We start from the raw sequence: 5,713 nt of genomic DNA on the forward strand, positions 1-5,713 counted from the left end.
TTTTTCTCCCTTTTGACAACTTGTGAAAAGTAATATTGAATAACAGCCTAGGGAATACAAGAACTTTGCTTGGACATATCCTTTTCAGATTGTTTAGTTTAATCTCCTGCTTAGAACTGAGTTAATTTAAATGAGGTTCTTAGATCTCACAACACAGCATCTTGAATAGAACTGAACAGAATTGTAAGGATGAAAAGGGGAAAGAATCCTAAAACTTAAAGACAACATAGATGTGTACCTGATTATCAATAGCTGGATGAGAAAGTGTGATCCAGTTCAGAAAATATTATTTAAAAACATACTTGCTCCTGTAGCTATTCCCATCCTTCTCTAAAGTAAACATAAAAGTAGTTGAAATGACTTCTGTTGAAGAATGCCCATGTACAAGATTGTCTGATCTGGTGAACAATTGTTGAAAAGGAATAAGTATCTGTAAAACTGAAAAAGACCTAAAAATGAACAATGTGCAGATGATTTTGACATGTTGTGATGACAGAGCAATATTATGAAATTGGATGAATAACCTAATGAATTTTGTTTTTTTTTTTTTTCCTGTCTGGACTTTCAAGTTGTCGTGCTATTGTTGTTGCTCTTGTTCTTACTGTTTCGTTTTTGCTTTTTTTAAAAAAAAAAATTTTTTTTTTTTTTTTTCCTCAAGAATATAGATTTATAACTGTGCATGAAGTCTTCAACTGTTTAAATTGCAGCAAAAGTTAAGAACTTCCCCCTTGGCACTACTGGTTCAGATGCATTTGTTTTTTTCTTACCATAGTCAAATAATTTCCACTACACTCCCTATTTCCTAAATTGAATGAAGTATTGCATCAAAATTCTAGTGGCAAACTTTCTTACTTCTCTACGATAATCAAATGATGAGGGATAAAGGTCAAAATTGGATTGAACACAGTGCACATTGTTTAAAATTTAGCATGTATAATGTTCTTACTTTGTTTTTGCTTCCATATGAAAAATTACCGGTTACTTCTCTAGAATTTATTCAGTTTTTTTTCTTTTACTAAGAAACTAAACTTTGAAGTGCACTCCAGAATGAATAAAGGATATCTTGGAGTCAGTGTCCTGTAGAATATACTATGATACAGTATTGCTCTGATAGCTATTAGTCACATGAGCATCTAGTATTTTATCTTACATGACATATGAAACTTATGGAGCATTTAAAAAAAACCTTCTTCATTGACATTTGACTGTGGTAACCAGAAAGCCATTTGTATATCCATACATGACATAGAAGTTTCAGAGTTCTGTGGAATGGTATTGATCTTCTGATGCATGGTTTTTGGTTTTTTTTGTTTTTTTTTTTTTTGTTTTGTTTTGTTTTGTTTTGTTTTTTTTTTCCCTTATATTTAATCCCTGTTACATTAAAGAATATGCTTAATTTACTGCCAATCATCCCAGGAAATTTTCCCTCATTTAGGACAATTATTTATATCACTTCCTAAGCCTGGTTTAGTCATTGTAATTTCTGAATTATTTTTCAAATTGCAAACTGTATTTTTAATTCTGCCTAGTATCTAAGCATTTTTATTATTATTATTGTTGTTGTTGTTGTTGTTGTTGTTGCAGATAGATTTCTCCAAATTCTGTAGTTTGTTGTTGTTGTTTTCATAAATCTTTATGATTTTCTATCACTTTGAAAGTAGGAATTGTCAAGATATTCATCCTCACCCTGATTCAGCAGCTCACTGAACAAGGATAAAGGAGCTTGATTAAGAAAAGATCTAAGTTCTATGCTTTGCTTGTATCTAGTAACAATTATTTATAGTGAGTGTTTATATTTTGGCATGATCATTAGTATTAGTGCTGCTGCATTTCCAAATACTGAAGAAATGATGCTGCAAAATGCAGTTTATTTGAATATTAAAATTCTGTACCCTTAATTCTTTGAAAAGAGTGGTCAAGGGAATAGATAACCGTGACAAAATCATCCATTTAAATTCATACAATAGATCTAAAACTACCAAAATTTATAGTGCTGTTCAGATCTGTCCTTTATTTATCATGATAATAACAGTAACTTATTTTTATAGGACAATGTTCCATGAAACAGGGTGAAATGAATAGGACAATAATCCTTGCTCTAATTTTTTAGTAACAGACCAAAGAAAACAGGCTCTCAAAGGATAAAATGTCTTTCTAAAATGTTCCTCAGTCCTTCTCCTCTCCTCCATAACCATAGAATCATAGAATCATAGAATCACAAGGCTGGAAACGACTCATAAGATCATCTAGTCCAAATGTCCCACATTACCACTGCTACCACAAGCTACTAAACCATATCTCGCAGCTCCTCATCCAGATGCCTCTTGAACACTGCCAGGGATGGTAATTCCACCACCTCCCTGAGCAGGCCATTCCAGTGCCTGATCACTCTTTGAGAGAAAAAGCTTTTCCTCATGTCTAACCTAAAGCTCCTGTGATACAACTTGTGGCCATTGCCCTGGGTCCTTTTCATTGCCTGGGAGAAGAGGCCAAATCCCTCATCACCACAACCTCCCTTCAGGAAGTTGTAGAATGCAGTGAGGTCTCCCCTAAGCCTCCTCTTCTCCAGCCTAAACAATCCCAGCTCCCTCAGCTGCTCCACATAGGACTTATGCTCCAGACCCCTCACCAGTTTTGTTGCCCTTCTCTAGATGTGCTCCTCAGTGTCTTTCCTGTAGTGTGGGGCCCAAAACTGAGCACAATACTCGAGGTGTGGCCTCACCAGTGCTGAGTACAGGGGGATGATTACCTCTCTGCTCCTGCTGGCCATACTATTTGTAATACAGGCCAGGCTGCCGTTGGCCCTCTTGGCAATGTGGGCACACTGTCAGCTCATGTTCATCAAGCATCAACCAACACCCCCAGGTCCCTTTCCTCTTCACAATCATCCAGCCACTCATCCCCAAGCCTATAATGCTGCATGGGGTTGTTGTGGCCAAAGTGGAGGACCCGACACTTATCACCAATATTTCCCACTAAACCGTGTTTCTTAGTACAAAATCTAAACATTCCTTGAACATCCCAGGGTCAATTACTTTACCATCTCCTTGGGCAGCCCGTTCCATCTTGTAGAGAGCGATAAGGTCGGTGCTGAGCCTCCTCTTTTCCAGACTGAACAATCCTATCTCTCTCAGTTGCTCCTCATAAGACTTGTGTTTCAGACCCCTCACCAGCTTCATTGTCCTTCTCCAAACATGCTTTTCAAACACATTCTTCATTTGGCATAGAGACCCTACTCAAAAGAGGCAAGTCCTCATCTGGAAGACTTCATTTTCTGTGGGAAGATTTCTTTTTCTTCATCAATGTAAGTGCATTCCTAGATGATTTCCCTTATGCAGATAACAATAAAGGTCAGTGCCTAGAGTCTGTGAGTAGTATTTAGTAAGCATGGGATGTGTGTTTGTGAGGGTGGGGGGAAGAGGATGTTGAGGATAGTATCTGAAATCAAAATCACATAGACTTCCTGTGCTCTACGCATTAAGTTACAACTAGTATTGTGGTAACTAAGAGTAACAATTACGATCTTGCTTTGAAAGTTACTGATTTTTGAGCAATGGATGTCCCTTGGGCTTCAAATAGAGTAAAATAGGGCTGACAGCATTGTGAAGGCACATTAGGAATAGTTTTTCTTGCAATTACTTCAGAGTAAATAAAGAGGCTATTTTGTCAGCTTCAAATTTAAATTTGCAATGATAATAATGGCATAGACATTCCTATTTTGCCACTGTAAGATAAAATATCAGTATGATAGAGATGGTTGTCTGCTTTATTTGGTGTTTGACTCCCCCACCCCTCCCCCCCCACCAAGAATTAGCAAAAAATCACAGGTCTCTTATACACCTTTAAGTCTAAGCATATTCTCTAGTCATACATAATTGAAACAGAAGGTAGAGTGGGAAATTAAATAAATCTTCCAGAAGCGTGCTCTGATGAAAAGTGGGAGTGGCTGTCTGTCTCAGCTGAAAAAACTTCTTTTCTGTATTATAAATGTCAGTACAAGCAAGACAACATTCACCTGAGAAAGATTACTCAAAAGTTGTAGCAATGACTATGCAGACTGCAAGAACCAAATGCAGAGCAGAAAAGTACCCCATGACTGTTTGTAAAGGAAATGAGGAAGGTGGATGGAACAGAAGAATACAAAGAGATAACAGAAAAGCATAATACAAAATGAAGTTATACTGGAAAGATCAGTCTTGGTCTTTGTGGCATCTTATGTTCATGATGAATGCCCGTGTCCTTTGGGATGATATTAAAGAAAAAAATGACTGTAGCACTTCAGACACTTAACACGAAAGATCCTCTTGTGCACACCATCTACAATGTTAAGAACAGAGCTTCAAACCAGACATTTCTGACACTTTACTAGCAACTCTGTTAGCTAACAGCAGTGGCAAGCAATTATCACCTTAAAAGACATCAGGAAAAAATGTCAAAAATTCTTCTTACTGAAAAAGTCAGCATAGAATATTCCATTTTAGTACAGAACACTCAAATCAAATCAGTTTGCATGATCAAACAGAAGTGGTAAATGTTCATTTGTCATCACCTTAGTGATGTATGGCTGACTACCTGAAACCGTCTTCTCCTTTCTGACTAGCCTTCACTCATGGATTCCATTTCCTAACAGAAGCCGAGTTTCCCCCTTGTCTGAATTTATACCTCTGAAACACATGATGAGATCTATGTTGTAATAACTTAGCTACAGTTGGAGATACAAAATTACATAAGAAGATAAATTATATTTGATATCATGAATGACAAAACAAACCATCTAGATCAAAGCACCAAAAGGAACTCTGGTAAATCAGAATAGTTCTAGCATCTGACAAAAAAATCAGGAGGATTTTGGCTATTTATGATTAACTGAGAACCACCTGCTTGATTGCTTCACTGAATCTTCCACACATTATTTTGCTTTAAACTTAAAAATAAAATAAAATAATAATAATAATAATAATAATAATAATAATAATAATAATAATAAAAACATTTTCTATGTTTATATACTTATACATGTTTAAATGCCACTTAATTTGTACAAGCACTTGTCAGTTTGAAATAAAATTAAAAAAAAAAAAAAAAAAACTTACTGGAAATTTTCTTCAAGAAGAAAACCCCACTTTTCAAGTTTTTGAGTAGTTTAAGATAATGGGTTTCAGCATGTTTTGGTGTAGCTGTCATACTAACACACTGAAGTTCCCAAGCATAGGAAACTTAGGACCTCTAGGCCTAAGTGTACAACTTTGCTTCAAGGCTGTAATTCACTGATAATTCACACCTGAAATTTCTCTGGGAAATTCACTTTTTTATTAAATCATAATGACTGTCTAAAGTCATTTTATTATACATAAAAATAAAGTTCTGAGAAAAAGAAGTCAATATCACCTTATTAAATCATCTAATTATGATAAGAAAAGGTGCTTGTTTTTGACAATAAGATTTAATTCTACTGATATGCAACTTCATAGAAATCATTTTAACCAGATTTTTGGTGAACATAGCAGTGAAACTAGTAGTGTTTCTTTTGAAAAATCAGCGTTTCTTACAGCAGACCGTTCAGTCATAAAAAGTTCTCTTTGCTTTAATGTAATTACTGCTCAGAAGTTGATTTCTTTTGAACAAAATGGGATGATTATATGAAGAACATTTCCTTATATTAATCAGATTTTCAAGTCAGATCCATTAGCTCTCTGTTCATATACATCCTTTT

Source organism: Phasianus colchicus, chromosome Z (assembly GCF_987193195.1).
Source record: "Phasianus colchicus chromosome Z, bPhaCol1.hap1.1, whole genome shotgun sequence".
In the NCBI taxonomy this organism is placed as follows: Eukaryota; Metazoa; Chordata; class Aves; order Galliformes; family Phasianidae; genus Phasianus; species Phasianus colchicus.